Consider the following 19,400-nt stretch of genomic DNA (forward strand, 5'->3'; position numbering starts at 1 on the left):
TTCCTGAATTTAATTTACGGAAATAAACTAAGACTTAGTTTAAATTTTATTTAACAGACTTATATTATGGGAATTTCTATTAAATCGAAATTTTATTTAACCGAATTTCCTTTAAATAGATTTTTTATATAAACGGACTTTCATTTAACAGAATTTTAATTATGCAGGATTCTATTTAACTAAATTTTTATTTAGCAAAATTATAAGAACTGCTATTAAACCGAAATTTTATTTAACCGAATTTTCTTTAAACAAATTTTTTATTTACACGAATTTCATTTAGCAGAAATCTAACTAAAGAAAATTTGTATTTAACCGAAATTTTATTTAGTAAAATGCTATTAAATCAAATTTTATTTAACTGAATTTTATTTAGTTGAATTTTATTAAGCCGAATTTTCTTTAAACCGAATTTCTATTTATATGGATTTTCATTTATCTGAATTCTAATTATACCGAATTTTAATTTAAATCATTTATTTAGCCAAATTTTTATTTGGCAGAATTATCATTTTCCTGAATTTAATTTACAGAAATAAACTATGTTTTAGTTTAAATTTTATTTAACAGACTTACATTATCGGAATTTCTATTAAATCGAAATTTTATTTAACCGAATTTTCTTTAAATAGATTTTTTATATAAAATAATAATAATTAAATATTTATAAAATTAAATAATATAATATTACAATGTAAAAAATTTTTTTTTAATAACAATGAAATGAATAATAATTAAAATATTTATTATAACAGAATTCTTACTCTCAAAATTTAAATTAGTCACATTTGACTAATTAATAAAAAATAACTACTTAATAGTAAAAAAAAATTGATAGAAAAAAAATTATTAATTCATTTAATAAAACTACTATTTCCATTAGTAAATTTAATAAATAAATTAGTTTTCTATTAACAAGCAGGCATTTTTGAATAAGAATTACTAAAAATGAATTCCTATACTAATTTAGTAATTCGTCATAAAAATAAATTAAATTCTTTAAAATGAAAATTCTAACCAATGATTTTTACGGGCTAATCATTTTTATACTTTATAATTTTTATTTGCTTTTCAAATATTTTCCTTTTTGCAATGAGTGTTACTTAAAAAAATAATGCAAAATGTTTATTTAACAATAAATATTTTTTTAAATAATTAAAAAAAATTTCAATTTAAAGTAATAATAAACATTTATTAAAAATGTAATTTAAATTTAAACATTAATAGATAACTTTTTGTTTATTTATAATAAACAAATTAATATCTAAAAGTATCATTTTGATCAAAATAATCGTCATTATTATATTAATATTTATAAAAAAAAATTGTTAAATTAAATTTCCATTGTTAAATAAAAAATCGTTGAATACAATTTAAGAATAAATTGACAAAATAAATTTTCCCCGTATACAATTATTTTAAATTATGAGGACAAAACTTCTTAAATGACAAAGTGTCAAAGTTAAAAGCACTTTTCATTTATTTTCAAGCGTTACATAATTATTCTTTTTTTTTTTTGCCCTGTGCTAAATTGTACAAAAAAAAAAAAAAAAAAAAAAAAATGCTCTACATGTCCCAATTTTATATCCCGGGAACGACTTCTGTCTGTCTATCGATTCTCGGGTAATTCTCAGTGATTTGTCCTCGTTATCCATACGACCGCTTCCGGATCTCCCGCAGGACGGTTGGGCTGCTCCGAAAACGGAGACAAATGAGTGAAAAAGGCCGTGGAGTTGCTGGTTCGTCCCGCGATTTGACATTGTCGAAAGTTAATCAATGCCCGACGGAGCAGCATACGATGTCCGACGTCGAGCCGTTTCGTCAATTTTTTAAAATTAAATCACTATCTGTCCTTGTTAAATGCGTTTTCTAGCGTTACACCTCCCCCATTTTTCCCTCATCCCTAAATCGCGGAGAGTCCATGCGAACTCATCCCCACCTCTCTCAACACACATTTCCATCTACAGCATCATTCCGCGTCCACCATCGGTACTTCGCGTATACTATGCACCTAATGACAGACAGTTACTGCTGGTAAAAAAAAAAAAAAAAAAAAAAAAAAAAAAAAAAAAAAAAAAAAAAAAAAAAAAAAAAAAAAAAAAAAAAAAAAAAAAAAAAAAAATAGAGGGTTGGCGCGGGGAAAATATTCGTCCATACTGAGGGGTTGAAAACTGGGGAAAGGGGGTAAACGAGGAGGACAAGGGTGGCAAGAGGAGAGAAGGGGGGGGTCCAGTAAAGGCATGTAAATCCACGTCACAGTGAGAACGCTGCGCCACCTCTATATATACAGAGTAAGAGAGAAAGAGAGAGAGAGAGAGAGAAAGAGAGAGAGAGAGAGAGAGAGAGAGAGAGAGAGAGAGAGAGAGAGAGAGAGAGAGAGAGAGAGAGAGATAGTGTCGCTGCAGTGTCGAAAGCCAGCGAACCCGGCTAAAATGTATTGGAATAAAAAACAATGGCCGCAAATGCAGCAAGGGAGGTTGGGACATTTTTTTCTATTAGCCAAAACTTACAAGCACGCTCAGCGCGCTTCCGGCCATTTTGTCGGAGTACAGATCGACCAACAAACTAGCATCGACGCGTGATGTCACCGCTTCCGCTTTGGGATTTCCTGTTTCTGTCTATACTTCTACTAAGTGGATATTGAGTCCCTATTTCCTTGTTATTTTTTTTTTTATGCTTCTTTATACTGATCGTTTTTTATAAAGGGATGTATATAGAAAATCATCAATATGACACCTTTGCGGAATGTTTAAATTTTTAAATTATTTTAAAGTCAGCGTGAAGTTAAAAAATTTCAAATTCAAAATGAGTCAAAATAATTAATAATAACAAAAAATATCCATAGGAACGAAATTTTGAGACAGAAAACTGTTCTTCAAAACAGAAACAGTATAGTCACTCTACTATTATTAGCTTCAAAATTAAATAATTAATTTTTGATTCTACTCACCGCTTTTGAGGTTAGGAGCCAAGGGCAGTTGCTTACGTTCAGTTGAACAGCGCCACAAGTCGGCGATTTAATGAAGCACACACTCATCATTTTTCATGAATTTCTAAAACAAAAAATGTAAAAATCATAATTAATTTCGGATTCTAGAAGTTTATTACTCATATTTTTCATATATTACACTGAAAAAATTATGATTATAAGCTATAATTAACATTGCATTCTAGTTAACAAAAATTCTTGTTAATTTATACGCAGTATGTTGTGAACCTTTATATTTATCTGGTCAAATTAACTGGAATTCTGGTTAAAATAACCAGAAGTCTGGTTAACCTAACCAGTATTAGGGTTAATCTAAACAGAATTCTGGTTAATAAAACAAAAACCATAATGTTAAATGTACCATAACCAGAATTCTAGTCAAAATAAATGAAATTCTGGACAAAATAAACAGAAGCCTGGTTAATATAACCAAAATTATGATTAATCTAACCTGAACCACAATGCCAAATGTACCATAACCAGAATTCTACTTGGACTAACCAGAATTCTGGTCAAAATAAAATTATTGTTGAAATAACCAGATAACTGGTTAATCTTACCAAAATTCTGGTTAATTAAACCCAAACCATAATATGAAATGTGCCATAACCAGAATTCTAGTTGGAAGAACCAGAATTGCGGTGAAACTAGAATTCTGGTTAAAATAACCAGAGGCCTGGTTAATCTAACCAAAATTCTGTTTAATTAAACCGAAACCATAATGTTAAATGTACCATAACCAGAATTCTAGTCAAAATAAATGAAATTCTGGTCAAAATAAACAGAAGCCTGGTTAATATAACCAAAATTAAGGTTGATCTAACCTAAACCACAATGCCAAATGTACCATAACCAGAATTCTACTTGGACTAACCAGAATTTTGGTCAAACTGAAATTCTTGTTGAAATAACCAGAGAACTGGTTAATCTTACAAAAATTCTGGTTAATTAAACCGAAACCATGGTGTCAAATGTACCATAACCAGAATACTAGTTGGAATTACCAGAATTCCGGTCAAACTGGAATTCTGATTTAAATAACTAGAGGATTGGTTAATCTAACCCAAATTCTGGTTAATTAAACCGAAACCATAGTGTCAAATGTACCGAAACCAGAATTCTAGGTGGAAGAACCAGAATTGCGGTGAAACTAGAATTCTGGTTAAAATAACCAGAGGCCTGGTTACTTTAACCAGAATACTAGTTGGAATTATCAGAATTCTGGTTAAACTGGAATTTTGATTTAAATAACTAGAGGATTGGTTAATCTAATCAAAATTCTGGTTAATTAAACCGAAACCATAATATCAAATGTACCATAACCAGAATTCTAGATGGAATAACTAGAATTTCAGTCAAACTGGAATTTTGGTTAAAATAAACAGAGGACTGGTTAATCTAACCAAAATTCTGTTTAATTAAACCGAAACCACAGTGGCAAATGTACCGAAACCAGAATTCTAGTTCGAATAACCAGAATTCCGGTCAAACTAGAATTCTGGTTGAAATAACCAGAGGCATGATTACTTTAACAAAACTTCTGGTTAATTACCGAAACCATGGTGTCAAATGTGCCATAAGCAGAATACAAGTTGGGATAACCAGAATTCCGGTCAAACTGGAATTCTGATTTAAATAACTAGAGGATTGGTTAATCTAACCAAAATTCTGGTTAATCGAACAGAAACCATAATATAAAATATACCATAACCAGAATTTTAGTTAAAATAACCAGAATTATGGCCAAATTAACTGGATTTCTGGTTAAATTAACCAAAAGTCTGGTTAATCTAACTGAAACCATAATGTTAAATGTACCCTAACCAGAATTCTAGTTGGAATAACTAGAAGCGTGGTTAATCTATCCAGAATTATGGTTACTTTTACCGGAATCAATGTTAAATATACTCTAACCAAAATTCTAATTGGGATAACCAGAATTCTGTTTATTGCGCAACCAAAATTTTTGTCACTGTAATGATAATTCCAATTTTTTTAAAAACAAATCTACAAACAATATTGCAAAAGTAAAATAAAGTTTAAAGAAACATAAAAAGAAAAAGAATTTATGCCAAAGATGAATTATATCTAAAGTGAATAAAATAAAATGCAATGAAAAGCAACTTGTTGTGATGGCTTTTTTTATATATACCATGGCAATCAATAAATCAATGACTTAGGACAGATCAAAGCGAAAAAAGAAGTCGAGACCCTTTTGCAGATCAGACAATACACCCTCATCCTGGCTCGAAAGGCGTTAATTATAATTAGTAGTCACCAGATTAGTAATTAACACTTGATTGTAATCGTGTTCGTGGTTTCCACCAACATAAATATACTCACAATTTTGCATATATGCTTGTATGTATATGTGTGTGAGATAATAACGCAGGGCCGAGTGTATATCGTGAAGGTATAAGCGAAGCAAGTCGCCCGATTTATAACGCAGATAATTATGCGGTTCGAACTTAATATTCATGAGCCAATCAGATTTGTGTTAGCCTAACCTTCAGGCATCAAGGATCAGGAGACTTATTCGATGCTTTGAAGATTTCTGCTCTACCATTTTTACGATAATTTTCTTTTCTTTTTTTTTCTTTTTTCTTTATCGATATTATTATGACTATAGGCTGTTTTAATTTCAATTTTATATTTATTAAGCTCATGGTCTTATTGCCATTATCTTACATCAAATGTCTCCATGAAATATTTATTTGACGCCTTGCATAATTGTTTATGTTATCATCAACAGTTAATGGCATAAATTTTACATTAATGTTGATTTTGTATTTTGTAATTCATATTCAAATTATAAAATAAATGAAGTTGACGATTTTAAAATAGCATTTAATATTCGTTAATTTAATTATTAAATCAGAAAATAAAAAAAAAAATCTCAGAAATAATAAATTGTGTTTTTCTTTTAAAATTTAATTTTTAATTGTTACATTTTTAATATTTTTAATAACTACAAATATAAATTTCATTCAAATTTACTTTTGAACAGCGATAAATTATTTGCAAACAATTACTATACAACCTGTAATCATCGGAAATATATAGTTATATTCAAAACACCTAATTATTAAACCTTATACTTTAGCTCTATTACAACGTGTTGTAATATACTTTTTTATAATGTAACCATTAAATTACTATGTTTTATTAAAAATATAATTTTTGTACAATATGTTGTAACTGTAATTTATCAATTAATAAATATATATCTTTCATTAAGGCTATTTTTCATTATTCTAATCTAAATTAAAAAAGTTTTGTAACTTCAAAAAATAAGTAAAAAATGAGATATAATATACGATGATCAACAATATAAAATTCAGCGAGTTCTTTGACAAATGAAAATTAATTTTCTCAAACTACAATTAAGCCTTTGTATAGAGAACAGTGCAATTCACGTGAATGAATATTCGACAGTTGATTTTAGATGCAAAAATGAAGTTTTTCTTTTTTTTTTTTTTTTTCTGCATAACATTTTCTTAATGGCGAGTGCAAAAGGTATATATTGGTTGCGGGACGGTGAATGTCCTATAGATCGACGGCTCATTCGTATGCGGAACGAAAAAACTAAGATGCAACATTCGCGAAACTGGTCCCCATGCGAATCGGGCAACACAACGTAAAGGGGGTAGAAAATTATGCACAATTAATGTCAGTCAAGCATACTTATGTTGCCGTTATGCTGGAAATGTTTATGTATTCTCTGTATTCGTTTTACGCGACCGAATATATTTCTCCAGGATAATCGTATACGGAAAAGAGCGGCCTTTATACCAGTGTTGTGTAGTAATGTCGATGACGAGATTGACGATCGACCTTAAGTGAATTTTATACATGCGTATGTATATCTATATTGACAAACCATGTCCATTAAATCACTTCCTTTTCATTATAATTGGATTTTTCAACCCTTTTCAATTTTTCCCTTTTTAAAAAAACGAAATGAAAAAAAACAAACAAATTTACAAAAAGTAAGAAAAACTTTTTTTTTCATTTTCAATTTTTTAAAGAAGAAAAATATAAAAGTGGAGGCGGTGATATCAGTGGCTGATTATAGTGAGGAATCCAGAGAGGACGGTGTCGTCATAAAAGTCAAATTTAGTCGACAAGAACACAGGGCAATTAAAATGCGTCCTGATTACTGTACTCAGCTGTCTCGTAAAAAAAGGAAAAAAAAAAAATTACTCCTCCTCGGTGGCTTAGAGAGGTCGACATAAAGGGTATATGCATACATTCTGAATGTTCGCGGGATGGCTCGCAACAATGTACGATAATGAAGAATTATCGCCGCATAAGACTCGGGGCTTCTCGTTAGCGGATCGGGATCATAAAAATCACCGTATATGCTTATAGCTATACCCCATATATACATGGTCCATTTGGGATGTGTGTGTGATCCGCCCGAGGCGAACGAATCACATACACATTTCTTTTTTTTTCACATTTTTGGTGCGTAGGGCGCTTATTATATGAGCATCTCTAAATTTGTATCAGCTTCTTTAATATCTCACGCATCATCAGACAAAAATCGCATAACTATGATGCAATCACAAAAAAAATATACAAATATTTCTCCAAAAAAGTGGAAACATAAAAAAATTCTTCAGCGGATAAGTAAAAATATTATCTTAATACTAACTTATACTTTAATAATTTGAAAAAAAGAATTTTTTTTTTTTTTTATTCATTTGAAAATGAATAAAAGGTTTTTGGATTATATTTTCTTTGAAGAAGACTTAAAGGGTTTTGCAGAAGCAAACGCCGACCACACCACACATTTATATTAGGAGCAGTATTTTAGCGGTACTTTTAATTTCGCTGGGATCGTAAACATTTCGACGCATGCGCGAGAGAAAGAAAGAAGAAACGGGACGACCCCCAAAGTGTATTTGCATATTTTAATGAGGCATCCGCGCAGTGTTTTCTGTACCACTCCGGGCCAGGTAGCCAGGGACCCAATATTCGCGACCCTAAATGCCAATGATAATGTGACGCGCTCTAATGCGATTCTGCAAAAGAATTACATTTTGGTACTGAATGCGCCAAATTGCAATTGGCCACGGTTATTTCTTCTTTTGATTCATCCTTTAAATTATATTTATCTTAAAATCGCTTTAAATTGTTGGAAATTTTCAAATTTTTTTTTTTTTGTAAAAGTTAAGTTTTTTAATACTATTATATATTAATAAATAATGATTATTTGAACAATCTTAAAATTAATGTCGTTCAATACAAATTTCCCATCATAATTTTATATGAGATCCTCAGAAGCTCAACACCATACTGTTATTACGTGTTATTTGAATGTATTATTACGATCTTCTATAATGAAGTGCCTTCTGGCATTTTATTTAATACTCTCTCGGCGTTTTGCATGGGTACCAGGTAATCATCTGGGTGCATGATAGGGCACCGGCTACTGGGCGTGGAATAAATCTGTAACCTCGACCAGGATAACCATGATGGAGTACTTTCGATACGCTATAGACTTTACGACGTATATACGGTTCGCTACCGGGGAATACGGCTTACCGTTATTCGTTTTCGTAAAAAAAAAAAAAAAAAAAAAATATTCACGTTACAGGAAAAAAAGTGAACCCCCCCCCACCTTCTCTCACTAGTATCGTTGTCAGTAATGGACAGGAGAACAAAGTTCTGTCACCATTCGGTAAAGAAAATAAACATCACTATTGGACAGATTGTAACTGTCATATTCCTATGCAACGTCCAGTAAAATGCACGAGTCGTTTGTTACGATGTCAAAAAGCATCATACAAAAAAAGTGTAAAAGTACATCTTCCCCATTAACCACAAAAGGTATGGGCAAAAGTGACTTTATCACCCATTATTTTTCACGGCACCAGCCATACAAACTTTCTGCTTTTTTCTATCTGCATGTCAACCCTTCGGTTCGGGGATAAATCTTCGAATATGGATTAGCTAATCAGTCATAACTTGAATTTTTTTGTCAAATTTTTTGACAGTCTAATATTTTTAACTAATGTAATAGATATATAACGAAAATTATTTGAAAGTAATTAGTTTTGCTTTAAAAAAAAATTCACGATTGTAATAATAAGAGAGAATTTGAATAAAATGAATGAGGGGTGAAGGAAAAGTATCGAGATGCATCATTAAGGATGCGATTAAAAATGTACTCGTAATAAAATCGCGCGTTAACTTAACGAATGTGAAGCCATGCCTCATCTTGCCGCGCCGTGCGTCGCGTCCGGATTTATTGCTACTGCAATTGGGAACTCGTCCAAGTCGAACTCATTCCGAACGAAGAGGAACGTAAAGTAAAACTGAAGGAGTATAGTTGCACTTGCCCTGCATAATTAGCACATCGGGCTATACTCATTCCCTTTGTTCCGATCGCAAGCCGCATTCCCTCTTAATGCACAAGAATTCTATTATTCGACAATAAATCAATTTTAATCGCGTCCACAAAAGGAACTACTTTTTTTAATTCATACCATTTTTCGGTATTTCGCGTTTTCTTTTTTTGTCTTTTACTAATAATACAAAATTAAAAAAAAAATTTAATCAAAAAAGTTGACAAAAATATAAGTCTGACTATAATTTATTTTTACTACTGAGATAAAAATTAAAAGTATTTTCACCATGTCTGACTAAAATCTACACTTACTACTGAAACAAAAATACAAAACTAGAAATAAGAGTCTGATTGCAACCTATTTTTACTACTGATACTAAAAGTAGAATTTTTCGAAAGATTCCAAGGTCTGACTGAAAATGTCTCTTACTACTAATAAAAAAATTACAAGTTTTTCCGCAAATTGTAATTCTGAAAACCATGTAAATCTGACCATAATCGTTTGTTACTAATTGCACAAAAATTACAAGACCTCACTTTTCAACTGTCTTTTACAACAATAAAAATTTAGTCTGACTATAACTAACTTTTACTACTAACACAAAAAAATTTAATTATACCTAATATTGAATATTAGATAACAAAAATTCAAAAATTTTTGAACTCACTTGTACTACTGATATAGAAATTAGAAAATTTTTGACTATTGTCTCACTAAAATCCACATTTACTACTGAGACAAAAATACAAAAGTAGAAATAAAAGTCTGACTGAAAATCGATTGTTACTACTTGTACAAAAATTACAAGACCTCACTTTTCAACTGTCTTTTACTACTCCAAAAATTTAAAAAGTCTGACAATAATTAACTTTTACTACTAACACAAAAAAATTGAATATAAGATAACAAAAATACAAAAAATTTTGAACTCACTTTTACTACTAATATAGAAATTCGAAAAATTTTTGACTATTGTCTGACTAAAATCAACTTTTACTACTGAGACAAAAAAACTCGAAATAAAACTCGTCACTCGAAATTTCAAAAAATAATTCAACCCACATGATGTAAAAACGATCCTAAATTTTTTTTTTTTTTTGCATATTTACAAAACTATTTCGTTAAAACTGGTCCGAGTTGAAAGCATATATGTGATCCTTTCCTTCGAAAAAAAAAAAAATGCAATACACCACTTACTTTCCTATTCAATTAATTTCTCAATTTTCCTTTGCATCAGTATATACTCGAAAGCTTCGTCACAGAGATTTGCTCTTTGAATTGGCAATTCGCTGACATCCATCAAGCGGACCTCATTAACAGATTTCCCAATTAGGTAGTTAATTTCAGTCGAGGACGATTGGATTCGTCAAATCATTTGCCATTACCTTTCTCGTTTTACTTTAAATAGGGTCGTAATATTCGAAACGATGAGAAGTTATCATATCCCATTGAATTTCTCGTATTTCACTATATCACCTCCGATTGTCACTTAACGAGATATCCGCCCCCGGGGCAAATTGTTACCACTCGCCCGATCTAGAGTTAAGCCACATGATATGTCAGATCTTGCGTGGGCTGTATGTATATGCCGCACACACGATTGTTAATTGTTCAGCAATGATGCTTTACGATTTCCATTGCTTAAATGATTATGGTTTAATACAAACGCGGAAATGTTTATTATATTTTCACAAAATATATATTTTAAATAAAAAAAGTAAGTTGCAAAAATTTTCTTAAGATTTTTACTGATTAAATTTTTATTATAAATATTTAGCGAATTTCTTCATTTTTTTATAGAGAGAAAACAAAATTTCCTAAAGATATCTAAAATTTGTCTTATATAAATAAAGTGAATTTTAAATTAAAAATGAAATTCCAAATGTTGAAAATTAATCAATATTATGGAAAGAATCAAGTCAGAATAAATGAAATTTCAATCGGAAATAAATGAACTTTCGACCGCAGTAAATAAATGTACAACCACAATAAATGAACATTCAACCACAGTAAATGAAAATTGGTTGACTTTTCGTAAACTGATATAGACGAGGTATCGAAAATTTCGCAAAAATATACTATTTTTTTTTTTTAATGATTTTATAAATAAAATATTTCTTTTTAATAATTCATCACTAAACAATAAATTGTGAAAAAGATGTGTAATCTAGATAGTTAAAAGAGAGCTAAGATCAATTTTTTAGGGTCATTTTTTTTTTGGGTTAATGAATATAATAGAAAAAAATTTGAAAAAATTACTCACCTTAATAAAGTGCATCCTGTACTTTCGAGATAAGATATCCTTGTTTACTTTTGTCCTTATCTATAACGTACGTGACACCACAAGCCACTGAGGATAGCACCTGTAAAAAAAAAAGAAAAAATCATGGTTAACAATAAATACGTTGCAAATTTTCTATGGTCACCATCTTGGAAAAATGTATATATTTTTAATAATTTTTCTAACCATTTAGAAATTTTCAAGAAAACTGTGGAAGTGAAAATTAGAAAAAGTGGAAGTGTAAATGAAAGTGAAAGTCGAAATTAGAAAAAGTGAAAAGGGAAGTAGCAATCGAAATTAGAAAAAGTAAAAGTAGAAATGTAAGTGGAATTTAAAAATTTTAAAAGTGGAAGTGAAAATGTAAGAGGGATTAAAAATTTTAAAAAGTGGAAGTGTAAATGGAAGTGGGAGTAGAAATTAGTAAAAGTGAAAGTGGAAATGGAAGTGGAAATGTAAATGGAATTAAAAAATTTAAAAAGTGGAAGTGAAAATGTAAGTGGGATAAAAAATTTTTTAATGTGGAAGTGTATATATGGAAGTGGGAGTGGAAATTAGTAAAAGTGAAAGTGGAAATGGAAGTGGAAATGTAAGTGGGATTAAAAATTAGAAAAAGTGAAAGTGTAAATAATAGTGAAAGTCGAAATTATAAAAAGTGAAAATGGAAGTGACAATGGAAATTAGAAAAAGTAAAAGTAGAAATGTAAGTGGAATTAAAAAATTTTTAAAGTGGAAGTGAAAATGTAAGAGGGATCAAAAATTTTAAAAGGTGGAAGTGTAAATGGAAGTGGGAGTGGAAATTAGTAAAAGTGAAAGTGGAAATAGAAGTGGAAATGTAAGTGGGATTAAAAATTTAAAAAGTGGAAGTGAAAATGTAAGTGGGATTAAAAATTAGAAAAATTGGAAGTGTAAATGGAAGTGAAAGTCGAAATTAGAAAAAGTAAAAATGGAAGTGGCAATGGAAATTAGAAAAAGTAAAAGTAGAAATGTGAGTGGAATTTAAAAATTTAAAAAGTGGAAGTGAAAATGTAAGAGGGATTAAAAATTTTAAAAAGTGGAAGTGTAAATGGAAGTGGGAGTGGAAATTAGTAAAAGTGAAAGTGGAAATGGAAATCTAAGTGGGATTAAAAATTAGAAAAAGTGGAAAAGTCTAAATGGAAGTGGGAGTGGAAATTAGAAAAAAGTGGAAGTGGAATTTGGAAAAAGTGAAAGTGAAGACGAAAATAATTTTCTTTCTAAATACAAAATTTCTATTAATTTAGTTAAATCGCTATTAAATATTAATTATACCTTTATCATAAAATTATCTCTTTCTTTGAATTTAACTTTTTCTTTGAAGGATAAGTTTAAAGTTTGAGTTAGACTTAGAGAATTAGCGAAGTGGAAGGTGTTATTCTTCGGCATCAAACATTTCCTCCCGCAACTAAAGGGAAGTTGTGAGTATGTGTGTGTGTGTGTGTCTGTCTTAGCAGGATCTCTCCAGGTCGCTTGGCCGCTGGCCATAATATACTAGGATTTTGGGCAGCTTAGAGGAATGAGAAAAGGAGAAGGGGGATGGTTCCGGGTTAACTTATAATAACAGAAGTTGCTGGAGAGTTCGGACAACGCCTAGAAGCCTGGACAGGGATGGGTTGGTCGCCAAGTGTCCTGGAATTGGAACTACGAAGCTGATGCAAGACGTGCGAACGACGACCCGGTTTTCGCATCACTATTGAACAAACCGGGAAACGACATTGCTCCATAGTAAAATTAAGCCACAGAAAAAAATTCTTAAAAAAAAATAATTTATAAATAATACAGAAAAATAAGAATTTTTCTCTGGCAATTTTTACAAGGAATGTCGACTCATGAAGAGATTTCTTCTACGTGACTTGACTAATTAGCAGAGATCCCTTTAAGGAAAAAAAAAACTAAAGCATCAACTCCTAATGAAACAAGAAAGTTTGAAATGAAATCGTAAATCTCCTTAAAATGAAAAACGTCTCAGAGGGGTGCAAAGCATCGATTTAAGGGGGGTCGCAGTATCCTTAAACTCATCCTGACCTTTAGATTAATAGTCGTGGTTTACAAAATGGCAATTCACTTTTCGAATGAAGCGAATACGCAAAACGAAAGTAAAGAGGATGCGAGAAGGTGAGAGAAATCAAAGAGAGGCAAAAGGGGTTGATCGCGCGAGTCAGAAAAAAAAGAGGAGTGAAAAAGATTGAGGGCGTTGGAAAGTGCCGAGGGACGGTAAAACAGCTTTACGAGTGCGGAAAGTTGCTTTGGGGATATAAAGCAAACGCGTCGCATATAACTTACAATCAACTTGATTCCGGTTTACCTTTACTTCATGCGCTGTTTACCTTTTTAGCACTCCGCATTCAGTTCACTCCTCAATTAAATAAATAAGATCCACACAATTGTATCAAGTGCCCTCAAGGAGTTACGCGAAATTACACATAAATAAGCTCATTAAAATATTTAACAGAGACAAATGAAAATTTATCTTCTTTATCTAAAGTTTAATAATAATTAAAAAGAGAGAAACAATTTTTTCGAAAAATGCTTTAAATGTAAAAAAAAAATTAATTTAAATACGTTAGCAAAATTAAAAGGTTTTTTTTTTGAGGGGGGTAGGTTTTGTTGAGAAACGATATAGCGGTTGCTTAACGGTTGAACGTGACGCGTCACATAAATGCTTACTTACAGAGGATTCTTAGTTTTAAAAAAGGGTGCACTTTATGGGGTACAGTATTGAAAATAAATCGATAACTTAATTTAGCCCAGCATTGGTGTCCGTTGGAGAATTGTGGTTAATCAATTCATTCTGGGTGCATAACGGACCTATGTGCAAACGGCGATTTCATTAACTTATCTCTCTTTCAGGTAGCGCGTGCGTGACTCTTGGAAATAAGGATTGCCAATTATATTACACTGTCAACTGATTTTAAATTCCCACTTTTTATTCTTTAAGTGCCTCACATTATCTCATTCACCACACACAGAAATGTTTTTTTTTTTCTAAATTCATATAAGGATTTTACTTTTTAATTACAAAAAAATATTTTATATATAATTATAATTTACTTCTAAATTGTAATGTAAATGATATTAAGTATTTTGTAAACATTGTTCGGTAATAACATATTCATATATATAAGTGGAATAAAAAATTGTCTGTTAAAGAAAACATATAAGATAATTGTAGTAACGGATGATCGATAAGTAGTGTATAATCATGGTTTTAAGTTAAAAGTTTTTTATTTAAAGCAATTATCATATATCTCATGATTACTTTAGGCCTGAGAATGAACAGCAATCTTCCACCATTTACACCATGTGGTTTATCTCAATAAATTTAATTTCAAACGTGTGATTGCTCATAATAAATGCGCAGTTATCCCATCATGAAAGAAAATAAGAGGCGATGTTTCTCTCACAATTATTGCCGAACCAGTTTATCGATTTTCTCAGTATACTACTGGTCAAGCTCTAAAGTTAACTGTGGCTATCTTGTATATCGTTGCCTAACAAAAAAAAAAGAAAACCAAACTAAACTTCAAGAGCTACTCTTTTGCATATTATTTTACTCTTATTTTCAACGAAACAAAGAGAAATTTTTCAAAATTTTAATTTAAAAAGCGTCACTATTTGTGGAAAAGAGAATCCCATTTTTTGTATAAAAATTAATATCCCTATAAATATAATTTGCGAGAATTTTTCTTAATTTTATAAAAAATTACCCTAAGAATTAATAGAAATTTGATATTATTTAAAAATTTTAAATTAATCGATCGTTTCATTTCGTGTTTAAAATCTTAAAACGTTTGACTTTTACTACACTTACAGAGGATAATTATGAAGGTAATTATAGAACTTCATATTTGTTTTCGCATATGGCGAAGTTTGTCGCGTGCCCGTTCGCAGTTAAACCGCATAACTAAAGCCAGCCCTCGCCACCTTCTCTTCTTCTCGTGTGGCATACTATTTATTGACTGGAATACAACTCCTCGATTTTATTGCTATGAGTAATAATTGTAGGTTGCCAACTTTAAACTGGTACTAATAATATGCGCGAACCAACCACACGAAAATTACATGAAAATATCTTCCTCAATTTACTTTATATATATTAATGGACTTTCAAAATTTAGAAATTCCTAAGCGTCACGATGAAAAGAAAATATTTATAATAAAGTATGATGAAAAACAGAATTATAAGAATTGATAATTGAGAAAATTATTCAGATTTGAAAGATGAAAAATGATGTCATTTATGTGGGTGTAGGGTGGTATAAAGAAGAATTCTTTACTGAATAGCAAGATGCCGAAAATGGTGTTGGAAATACATCTCAACAATTACCATCACATGCCTGAAGTTGGCTCCGTATGTCTGAGTCCAGCATAATGCTGTATTTAATGGGCAACTCCGCCGCTCTGTATGACGATATACGAGTTCAAGTCAACATATATCCTGTCAGATTTTTAAAATACTCTGATTTACAATTACCATTGTACTGTCCGCCGGATATGTATTGTCGTTACATTCTCATACCTCTTTTCACTCGCTCTTCTAACTCATCCTTTCTTCCTCTATTTATATACAATTCTCTCATTCTTTTTTTCAATCTTATATATATACAATTAAGAAACATTTAATTATAAAAAATTAATTTCATTTAATAAAAATTTATTTTAACTGATTTGTTAAATGAATTTTCTTGATTTAATTGTAAACGTTTATCTCATTGGTATGCGCTATGCACAAAATATATATATATATATACAATAAAATGAAAACATTTTGGGTGAAAATGATATAAACATAGAATGCAGAAGAGAATGATTTTCCACGTGCCGAGTCGAGCAATTGAAAACAATTATGGAAAATTTGTTTCTAGTTATAGCGAATAATTCGTATAAGCCATAAGCCGGTTTATTGGAGCGATTGACCCAAACGGGATATGCTTATATACTAATTCTAGGTACATGTGGTTCTCGTAAATCTATCCATCGACGGGTTAGCCAAAGTAGACTCTATATATAGATTGCGATCATAAGGGAGGTAATTAATGACTGGCTAATATATCGATTACTTTACCGATTGCAATCGCTGCTTAGTGCGAACATATGACCCCTCCATATAGTATCATACAAACTTGATATATAGCTGCGTGTGACTTGATGCGAATTTTATAATTCTTTCAAATTTTGTTGTATTTCATTGAATTATAAAATCAAGTTTAATTAACAATCAAATTATAATTTAATTAATTACACTGAGAAAAATATGCTATTGAATCAATAGCATTTCTGCCAAAGGTATAAAAATTATTGATTCAAAAGCATATGCTATAGAATCTATAAAATATTTTACAAATTTTATAGCATATGCTTTTGAATTAATAATAATTTTTATACCTTTGTCAGAAATGCTATTGATTGAATAGTATATTTTTCTCAGTGTAAAAATTCATAATTATATTCAGTAATTTACAATTGATTTTTCAAAGATTTTTTTTCTTTTGCACAAGTTTCAAAATACGCATTTTTTTCATCAACTATGACTATGTAAATTTTTGATAATTAAATTTTTGATTGTCTATAAACGAATTATTACATCAAATAGACACATGTGTTTATGTGCCTCGTAAACTTGCAAAGTTCTATAAGGATTGTCCCTTCTGCGCATATCGAAAACTTGTTCTCGTACTCCTGTATAATCCACGGTCTTTCGATGTATATAAGCGAAGCGATGAATTATTAAAAGGAAACAATGGCGGTTAACGCGACCTGGTAAACGGTAATTTGGTTTCGGTAAAGACGCCCGCCGCCTTCACAAGAGAGAGGACAACAAAAGGGTTTTGTTTTTGAAAACCAATTCTCAGTTTTTGTTCCTTTTTTCCTCACCTCATCCAATACTTTTGACTGACTCGCGTATAACTTTTTTGTATTATTATATTCGCATTCAACATTTAGAACGCAGTTTTGTAGAAAAATACACTTTTTATAAATACTGCTTTTTTCGTGACATTATTAAACATTTTTCAATAACAGAACATTAAAGTTTTGTCCTTTCAGCTATAAAATTCTAATTTCTTTTTTTTTCGAATGAATTGCTGATAAATAAACGAAGTTTTGACCTTATTAAATCGTGTACGGTTCCCTGGATTTGCCCATATCTTTTAGCAATGTTCAAATCTATTTTTACCAAAAACAGTACAAAAATAAATGAACCAAGGGTCGATAAAAGTTAATGGAATTTTTTATCATTCTACATACTTTCTATATGGAAGGTTCTTTTTTTTAATGAGTTAAACGAATTGATAGAATTATCGAAACAAGGAAGTAAACGTTTATTCGAAAATAATTTTTCGAAAAAACTTGATTTTTTAAATAAATAATCTAAATGATTTTTTTTTAAAAATACACTGAGAAAAATGTTTAGTCAGAGCAACTAAAATTTGGTTGGACTAATAAAAAAATTTTGTTGGTATTTAAGCAACCAAACTATTTGTTTGAGTCAACCAAAAAATTTGGTTGAGTGTTTTTTGTTAGGTCAACAAAAATGTTTGGTTAGCCCAACCAAATTTTTTTTGTTAGGTCAACAAAAATGTTTGGTTGATCAAACAATTTTTTTTGTAAAATTAAAAATTTTATTCTACCTTATCTCTTTTCTTTTTATCTTTTTTATTTATTTCATTATTTATTATCAATTTAACATTGAATTTATATTTATCCAATTAAAATATTTGAGGACTTTGAAAAATCTCATCTCCGCCTGGGATCGAACATCTGTTTTAAAACTGAAGGTCGAGAGCTCTAACCACTGGACTACCCATCTTTGTGAGAGATTTAAACTAATTGTTCTCTAAAGGTACGAGCTGAAAGCGAATCAAATTATTTGGTTGTCGCAACCAAATTTGTTTAAGACAACAAACGATCATTTGGTTTTTTAGACCAAACTATTTTGTTGTGTTAACCAAATTATTTTGTTGTCGAAACCAAATTTTGGTTGGAATTAAAAAATGTTCAACCAAATAATTTTGTTGACCTAACCAAATGTTTGGTTGAGACTTCGTTTCAGCCAACCAAAATTTAACTACAAGAACCAAAATTGCCTAACCAAACAATTTTGTTGCAAAAACACTAAATTTTTTTTTTCTCAGTGTAAGAGGAAAAAAGTTAATTTGTAGAATAGGGTAAAGAAAAAAGTAGATGATTATTAGATGAAGATTTATTGGATGAGAACCTCGGTGAAAGTTACCGGTTAGAAATCCGAACGTTAACAAGAGGTTACGTTTAGGGGTGGTAAACAGTAATGTATTCCGTCGGAGAAGTGAAGCATGCATATTCTAGATATATTATAAATAATTACTCAATTATATCTTTGGAAAGGCGATGAATAAAGATGTCCGGACTACGGGTGTAAGGAGAGGGTAGTCGGGGGCTAATAAAAAAAACTTGCGTTGAATATTCAAACTCAACAAACTAGGTACACTGTTGCTTATTTCAAATGGAGATCTTCTTACTTAGAACGTACTTTTCGCTTTACGCGTTCCATCTCTCTCCATTCTATATTGGATTCGTAAAAAATTATCCTATTTCTTTAAATATTAATTAAAAAAAAAAAAATTTATAACATTCGGAAAAAAGAGAGAGAGAGTTATTTCTCGTAAAAATATATATATTCGTTTTAATAAGGTTTAAAAGATAATTTTTTTTAAAGCACACACGTCAAAGGAAGCCGTTAGAGCGGGAGAAATGTGGCTTAAGTGCTCCCCCCCTTTTTATT

At 30.4% G+C, this 19,400-nt stretch overlaps 1 long non-coding RNA gene across 1 annotated transcript in view; it reads right to left on the reverse strand.

The window, feature by feature from the left end:
• Positions 1 to 2,950: 2,950 nt before the first annotated feature.
• Positions 2,951 to 19,400, reverse strand: part of LOC127288409 (uncharacterized) — a 40,917-nt gene continuing 24,467 nt past the window's right edge. Inside the window, exons 6-7 of the long non-coding RNA XR_007844039.1 lie at positions 11,609 to 11,708; positions 2,951 to 3,053 (exon numbers count right to left, since the gene is read on the reverse strand). This is a non-coding gene — a long non-coding RNA (uncharacterized LOC127288409). The remainder of the gene's footprint in view (positions 3,054 to 11,608; positions 11,709 to 19,400) is intronic.

This window comes from Leptopilina boulardi, unplaced genomic scaffold (genome assembly GCF_019393585.1).
Source record: "Leptopilina boulardi isolate dan_hultmark-lab unplaced genomic scaffold, ZJU_Lbou_2.1 LbouV2_386, whole genome shotgun sequence".
In the NCBI taxonomy this organism is placed as follows: domain Eukaryota; kingdom Metazoa; phylum Arthropoda; class Insecta; order Hymenoptera; family Figitidae; genus Leptopilina; species Leptopilina boulardi.